Raw genomic sequence first — 8954 nt, 5'->3', positions numbered from 1 at the left:
TCCTTCTTTTGTTAGTATTACTGGGACCATCAGTTTGGGTACATGGCTTGTTTCTTAGCAGCAGTGTGCCATTTTCATAAAACTTTGATTTACAATCTTTTGCCCAGTGAAAATCTTTCATGCAATGTGGACACTGAGTACCAGATAAATTTGCTGAGGGGGCTGGCACCTTTATGGGCTGTGGGCAGTGCCAGGGGCTGTGTCCTTGACTGCCACCATTAAAACATTTAACCATATCAAATGTATTAGGAGAGTGTCGGGATATAGCCTGTGCCATGAGCAGAAACACGGGCAGTACAACCAGTATTTTGGCATGCACGAATATAAGCAGATAAATTTGTTGTATGAAGTACTGAGGCTAAGAATCCCTTACATTCATCATTGGCATTCTCAAAAGCTAATCAACCAACAAGCATTTTAGCTGCAATGCTGTGAGGAATCTGCTTATTTATAGCATCTTTTAATCTCACTGTAAACTGGGTATAACTTTCTCTAGGACTCTCAAGTATCTGAGTAAAGTATTTATTTGGTGTACAGTCCTCTGGGATGAAATCCACACATGGTGTAACAACTCTTTACACTGCACAAAAAAAAGCAATAGAGCCTGGGCCTGAGCTTTTAAGTCAGCATATTGGCCCGAGCCAGGTAACATTTCATGCATGATAGCTTTAATATTTTCATCTTCACTATCTTCATTACTCTGTGTCTGTTCTGAGTATTCTTAAATTCAAAATGTAGGAATTTTTTCCATAATTTTATTGATAAACAAATAGCAATGAGACAGTTTCAAATCAAATTGTTAGGGAAAAAAATGTAGGAATTGTGTGGGGGACAGACATGTGGGAGCAAGGTGGTCACATCACCTGGCACCACTTGAAAACCTTCAATTATGTTCCCCAAACAAGCAAGAGTACAAGAAGCTTGGGCTCCACTGGCTAGTACGCTCTGCCTCAAGTCCTGCGAGAGCACAAAGTTCAAAGCAGTTCTCATCTCACTGTACTTTTGCTATTTTGTGGGCAGGGAATGTTAGGGGTTGTCACTGAACTGACTGTGAAGTGGGGAAGAACAGGACTGTAGGAAGCACAGCCTGTGAGGCATTATCTTTGAAACTGGGTATGGAGAAAGAAGCTGAATGTGTAAACAAATTGAAAACGTCTTCCATTTCTTCATGAGTGTCTTGCAGAAGTGAATTTATTGGACTCTCTGCACTTTTTAAACAAGCTTCCTTTTTCTCCAGCAGCCCATTTGGAGGCTCTTTGCCTTTGAAGTGATCTGATTATTTTGTTATAGTTACATCAGAGTTCTTTTGCCTTTCATTTCCCTTATTCAGAGGCATTTTCTTAGCACAGGTAGAGTGCTTTGCCGTGGTAACCTGTGGCTGATCTGCATTTCTTGCTGCGTTGTCATGTTTCAAGGGCAACCTTCACCAGGTTATGTGTGGCTACAGTTTGCGGGTGGATTTTATTTTGGTTTTTAGCTTCATAAAGGCTCTCACCTACTTTATTTTATTTTTTTTCTCACCCATTTTATTCCAAACTCTGAGATCAAGTTTACCAGCTTTGGGAAAAGAAGGCTAGAATGTTGCTATCTCATGGAGCAATCTACAAACTTGTTTAGATGGCACCTTAATGTCTGCATCTTTTAACAGTTTCATAATCAATACATTAAATTCTTTCTCTTCTGCAGACAAAGACTGAACTTGCCCCATTGTTAACCTTGACAAACAGACTCCTATTTGCTAGCCTCCTGGCTATGTTGAGCAGTTAAACCCTAGTTCTATTCAGTCAGGAAGGAGAAATGTTTTGAGGATGAATGACTGAGAATGGCAGGAAGTAGGTGAGGGCTGAAAGTTGTGCTCATTGGGAGGCCTGTATTTACCTCTGCAATGCAGAAAAAGTAATTTGCATTATACTATAGAGATAGCATCTACTGTTTTGGTTCTGGTGCTTCAGCTCTGATGTGTAATCTTTTAAGCCCCAGGAAGTCACAGCCTCTGTCTCCAGGCTCCATCCCAGACTACAGCCTGGAGCATTGGCTCTTCCTCCCAGCTCAACCAGGCTCACAATAAACAGCAGCAGGTGGGGGTGATGGGGAAACACGCCTGCTGTCTCCAAAGACTATCACCAGCACCTCAGCTAGACCAATACACATTGCTTAAAGCCAAATAAAGAGATAAGGAAAAGTCCTAGCTAGCTCTGTCTATATCAATACATGGAAACAGGCTCAGGCTCAGCCAAAATGGAGAAAATTGCTTTTCTTTCAAGGAGACTTGCCCAAGTCGTCCTCCACCAGCTGCCTCTGAAAAAGACTTACCTATGGCCACATGAGGCTCTGTGGATACATCTAGATAAAAGCCATAACGAATGTTCCATCATTTTGGCCACTTGATGCAACCCCAGTTGAAAGATAAAAATTCCTAAAAGAAGCTAAGAGCTATCCAAATGAGCAATGTGCCTTAAGAAGGGAAGAAAACTACCTTAAAGAGGCTTCTCTCCCTGCAACATAACTAAATTAGGACCATACTAGTCAGAGACTAAAAAGTTCCTAATATGATAGCTGTACCTACCATGAAGATGAAAAAAAGTGGATTTTAAAAATCTGTTAATTATAATAAGGTAAGCAGGGTCGTGCAGGGAAAAGAAAAAAGCCCAGCTATCTTCCATATCTGATTAGTAAAAGTCTTCATAAATACACAAACATAGATACATTTTTCCAGGGAGGGAGAGGGACTGGTAGAACATTTGTCAATTAGCCCCAGATATTTGGCTAGAGCTAGTAGATCTTACTGGGTCATTAATATTAGAAAAAGGCAAAAAGCTAAATATCTTTACAAACTCCAAATATGGCTTGGTGGTGCCACATGCCCATACAGCAATCTGGAAAGAAACTAATAAGCAATCATCTATAAAGCATACGCAGGAAATTGTACAATTCCTAAACACCGTCCACCTTCCCAAGTAGATTTCAGTCATGCGTTATAAGGGGTACCAAAGAAACATGCTTAAAATCTCTTTGCGAAATCAAAAAACTTATAGGAAAGCAAAATGGACAGTTTTACAACACTCAAAGATTCTAACCTTATTCCAACTTCCTGAGGAAAACCAGTCTATTCCCCTCAAGATGATAAATGGACTTTAGGACAAGGGAGAATTAAGAAGGGATTCTGGTTGTGTTCAGGATACAAACCGGCTCTTCCTCAAGGGATAGAGTTGAAGGGTATGACCTCTGAAACCTCAACTCCATTGCCTTCCACCGCAGGTCCCTGCTTTGTAAAGTAAGCCAGCACACTGCCAGTCTATATGCCTAGGGATTAGTATGAGAGCAAAGGCGTTGCTCCCTAGACACAAGCCAAACAGAAAGCCCGCCAGAGCCTGTGTCGCTGAGGGAAGGAGCAGCACAACACCAAAGCGAAGAAACTCATTAGCAACGAAAGCTACTGCCGTTCCCGTTACCATTTATTCACTCTTCTAGTTGCTCTTCCTATGCCATTGCCTCACAGAGTTGGAAATTTTGATCGAATATAGAAGATGGACCAGTGGAGTAACAGTCTCTCTACTTCATTTTCTGTTTCTCTTAAAGGTAGACTACTGTTCTGTCTTCACTGTTTTTTCTATTCATAATCTTAGCTTGGTTTTCATATATCACATCTAGTAGGAAAAGAGAAACACCATCCTCTTCACCTCAGCAAGTTCTTTTCCTTTTATGATTTGGAAGTATTTCCCAAGACAGCCTTAAAGAAGGCAGCTGTGGAGGCATTTTTTGTTTTTGTTTGTCGGCTTTGGTTTGCAGTAGGTGAAGGACAAGAGAGAACAGGTTGTTACCACGTAAAAATATGCAAGCCTCAAAACAAAAAGTTGCATAGCTACAGTAAAGATCTAGTCATGTTTTTTTTTTTTTTTATTTAAGTAGCAATTTTTGCCAATTAAGGTTAGTTCTTACTTTTGGAGCTTTTACACACAGTATCTTTATCTTACATCACCATTTTGTAACCCATACCTCAAACAGTAGATAAAATTAGTTTTGTTTTCTTTTAAGCTTAGCTAGACATGGTGGTACATACTTGTAATCCCAGCAATTGGGAGCTTGAGGTAGGAGGATCACCACAAGTTCAAGGCCAGCCTTGAGCTCACGGCATTTTGATTTCAAAAATTCATGCTTGTGCATAGATTCTGCGATCCCATGTCATATTGCATGTGCAGGAACAGTTTGCACAGCTGTGTGGCTTTTTATTGTCATATTAGTAGTACTTTCCCAATCTCATTACAGACTTATTAACCACATAAGCTTGTCCTTAATATTTGAAGAAAAAAATGTAAATATATACATGTAACACAAGAATCTCTTAAAGCAAGGCTTGAATTTCTTTTGGAAAAGTTTGACAAAATACATTAATTCAGATTTACTTCAATCCTAAGTATTATGTTTAGGTAGGAAACAAAAAACTTACTTTGATCTCACATAGAACCATAGATTTGAATTTCATCTAGCTTTATATGTTTAAAAAGCTAGAATGGAGGACTGGGGATATAGCTCAACAGGCATAAGTACCTTCCTGGCAAGCACAAGATTCCAAGTTCAATCCCTGGTATTGCAAAAGAAAAAAAAAGTTAGAATGAACTTATTGTCTTACTAAAACTGATTTGGAAATTATAACTTTGGTTTAATTACCAGTGATTTCACTGTTATTTTCTTAGCCTTTTGTAGTGAAGTATGTTGGTCCGAAAATTGTTATAGGATTTTAATCAATATTAGTCACATCTATTTGAAAACTAGAATCTGCACACCTCAGAGCTGTCAGTGTGATCGGCTCCACCAATAATCACTCTTTGATTCTTATAATTAAACTTTAAAACTAATGGTCTTATTCTCTTAAATAGGTACTTGTTTCTGTGCCTGTTGTTTTGGAAGCTATAATTTCATTAGCTTTTGTTTAACTGAATAAAGCAGAATTTCCATAAATGAAAAAAATAAAAAAGTGAAGGCATAACAATCTTCAGCACTGTGGTTATATCCAAAGTACTGAATGGGAGCACAGTAAGACTAACGGTGTTTTCCTGGGCACTGTAGGGAAGGGCACTGGAAATTTTGCTGCTTCAACAACAGTTGAAAGGACAAATGGGGGCTGGGAATCCTCTTCATGAGGACATTCCTGATGAAGGCAAAGACAGAGGAAGGCAAAGACACCTGTTCAAGTTGGTGTACAACCAGGCCATTGATGTGGACTTTTGAGATGTCAGAGCAGGAATGCTATAGATCTCATCCCTGAGATTTGGCTGCGAGTGGAAAGCTACAGCCCTGTGTCGGCATCTCAGGAGTTAATTGGGCCAAACTGTGCACGTGATTCCTTGTCGGGTCACTAAGAGCACATTCCACAAGGTTGCGCCTCCTCAGATCGCAAGGACTGCTGGGAAATCGAATCACTACTAACGGTCTCTGCACCCAGGCGGGAAAGAGACTCGAGCTCCGCAGAGGACTTCGCCAGCGTTCTAAGGTAGGGAAGATCTTCTGTCATGTGCGGTTCCCTCTCACAGCCCACGACAAGAGTGAAGGGTCAACTACCCATAACAGGCAAATATCGAAGAGGTTACTGACATTTTCTTAGCACTTCCGTGGTACCAGAGAAAGAACCTAGAAACCGCTGTTTCCTAGGTCCTCTGATGACAACGATGAGTCTTTAGAATAGTACAAACGTGGAACATTTTTGGGTCCTATACTATCCCTCCGCCCCCGAATTATAGTCCCAACCATAGATCTTACATTTTTGATTTGGGAAGGATAGAAGAAAAGATTGTGTCGAAAACTTGAAGTTCTAGCTGTTTCAAGTCTCAGTCCCTGTGCTGTGCCAGCCAGAGGTCAGCTACTGAACCATCATTTGCCCTTCATCTCACACAGTTTGACCCGCTCCTGGGCTCATGTAGACCACCGCTCAAAGCTAGACTCTAGCACCTAATTCAGGGCTTATCTGCTTTTCTGCCTCCTGGGTACTTGTAGGCAAGTATAGCACTTTACTATTAAGAGTCAGTTCCAGCGGGGCGTGGTGGCACACACCTGTAATCCCAGCCCTCGGGAGTCTGAGGCAGGAGGATCACAGTGTGTTTGAAGCCAGCCCAAGCGACATAGTGAGCTCAAAGCTAGCCTTAACTACATAACGAGACTCAGTCTCAAGGAGAGAGAGAGAGAGAGAGAGAGAGAGAGAGAGAGAGAGAGAGAGAGAGAGAATAAAACAGGTCTTTCAACATATCTCCCCCAAACCTGTTCTCAGATCTAAAAGCCCTGATCACGGAACTATGTCTCAAGAGCAAGTACCAGAACGGCCTGCAGCAGAGAGCAATGGAAGAGGCCATCTGGAATTACAAGATAAGGAACACTGGAGTTATGGAGGTAAGAGCTTACTTTGCTACTGTTACACTGAAGGGAACCTGTCCGTGTTACTGTTCATAAATATACAGATTATCTCTCTCTCAAACTCCAGAGGATTAAAGGGAAATCTGCTCCTCATCTGTTCCCATGCTTTTTTTCTTGACTCACACTTCTCTCAGACTTGTAAATCATTCATTTTATGTCACATATGGAGAACCCTAGTTTCCAAAAAAAAAAAAAACTATTGAAATTGAATTATGGTTCCCCTTTAATGGAAGTCATCCAGAATGATGAACAATACAATCTTTTAGACTTAAAAAAAAGTGAGCATTCCAATATTAAACTCTATGGGCCTGCAGGTGGATACTGTTGAAAAGAAAAATTGTTACAAAGATTAGATTTTTCCAGCTTGCACTGATACATTGTTTCCTTTGTAATTCTTCTGCTGTGTGAATCATCTGGTATTGTACAAATTGAAGGAACCATCAGACAAACTATAAACTGAGGTACTCAGCACATACTTTGGATCATTTCCCTACCTTGTGAAATAATTTTTCCTTCCCGTATCAAAATCTCACCTTTCACAGTTTGAGGATCAGCACATATTTCCCTCCTTTGCCTCAACATAAGGATATCTTCAAAGCACTTTGACCTCTTAAATATTAAATGCACACATTTTATTTGCATCTAAGTCTTTCTATTTTTATCCTATTTTTGCTGTTGTTTTCATTTTTGGTAGTGCTGGGCAGTAAGACCATGACCCTCAGGATCTCATGCATTTTAGAAAAGCATTCTACTACTGAGCTACATGTTCAACCCCATCCTGTTTTTTAAACATTGATTTTTTTTTTTTTTTTCAAGTTGAAAAACAACACATCAAGTGCTGGGGAGATGGCCCAGTAGAATAAGCACTTCCCTGGCAAGCACAAGGGCCTGAGTTCAATCCCCGGTTCTGAAAAAAAGAAAAAAAGAAAAACTACACACCAAAATAATAATTCAGAGGTCTTAATCTAAAAGAAAAAAAGAAAAAAAACCACATATTTATTGTCTAGAAATACACACACACACGATGCCATTCTCTCATTTCCCTGTCCTCTTCTTCCTCTTCAACACCTCTGACATAAATAACATTATTGCACCTTATTAAAATTTCACCCAGGGGCTGGGTAGATGGCTCAGTAGAATAAGCGCTTCCCTGGCAAGCGCAAGGGCCTGAGTTCAATCTCCGGTTCCGCAAAAAAAAAAAAAACAAAGACAAAAAACACTTCCCACAGATGTCCACACATGATCGTCTATGTATTCCTCTGTATTTACAACCTGCGTGTTCATGTGACCATCTACGGAGATTAGGGAGCCCTTGTACTCCATCCCCCCCACTTTGAGCTTCACCATCACTGATTTTCCTGTTAATCCATTGAGGAAAGGTTTGGGATTGAGGGGTAGACTAATCGCTAATACAGGCGAAGGCGGCAGACGCCTCGCCGCCCGAGCCGCCCGTGCCGCCCGCTCCGCCCGCGCCGCCCTCGCTGCCCGCGCCGCCCTCGCCGCCCTCGCCGCCCTCGCCGCCCTCACCACCCACCCAGCTGCAGAACCCCGTGTCTACATCTGCCGCAGTAGGAACGAGCTGCAGGGCATCAAGACAAAATCTAAACATTGATTTTTTTAATGTACTCTTTAAATTGAGTTTTTGTTTTTGTTTTGTCTTTTTGAAGCAGGGATTCAGCCTTGAGCTCACTTTGTAGCCCAGGCTGGTCTCTAACTCCAAACAATCCTACCTCAGCCTTCCAAGTGCTAGGATTACAGTGTGTGCCACCATGCCCACCGCCGGGCTAACTTGTTTTTTTGTTTCTTTGTTTGATATTTTTTGGTGGTACCAGTGATTGAACTCCGGACTTGCACTTGCCAGCAAACACTTAATTCCACTGAGCTATCTCCCCAGCTCCAATCTTGCAGTTTTTTGAACACTGCTTTTGAAATGCATTAGGAGAAAAAAACCTAGATTTCTAGAATGTTATTGCATGTCACCACTTTCAGAGAACATTGAGGTAGAAAATAATATTCAATAAAATATTTTCAATTCTCCCCTTCTTTCTTTATCCTTGTTGGTGAATGCTATTGTCTCTAATCTAACTTTGTTATAGGTTATTAACAAGAGCCTGCTTACATTTAGGTTCAGTAGCCTAAATTTGGAAAGGAAGGGTAACAGAAACTGGTTATAGAAACTGGCAAGGTTCTGCATTATAGGGTTTTTCTGCCACCACCAGCAGCAGTTCAAGCCCAATGCGTGGTTGGATCCTTTTTCTTTCCTTCTCACGTCTTTCTGTTTTTGATTGGAGAATGTCCTTTTCACTTTTACAGTAACTGTTTCATATTTACAGATGACAACGCTCAGAAGGAACAGGATGATGGATCCTTATTAGAGTAAGTTATGAAACCTGCATTTTCCAACAGAAATGTTCTTTTTGGTCTTTCCGCCGACCAAAACTGGTAACTTGCTCTGTCTCGGGGGAAAAATGCTACTAGAAAAAGCCTCTGAAAAGATGTCCCTGGCACGTTGATTTTTCATATTCTGCAGTCTTTGAAATGAGTAGCTT

This window comes from Octodon degus, unplaced genomic scaffold, assembly GCF_000260255.1.
Source record: "Octodon degus isolate 3935 unplaced genomic scaffold, OctDeg1.0 scaffold00372, whole genome shotgun sequence".
Lineage (NCBI taxonomy): Eukaryota > Metazoa > Chordata > Mammalia > Rodentia > Octodontidae > Octodon > Octodon degus.
The sequence above is the reverse complement of the archived record's forward strand: the minus strand, read 5'-3'. Positions refer to the sequence as shown.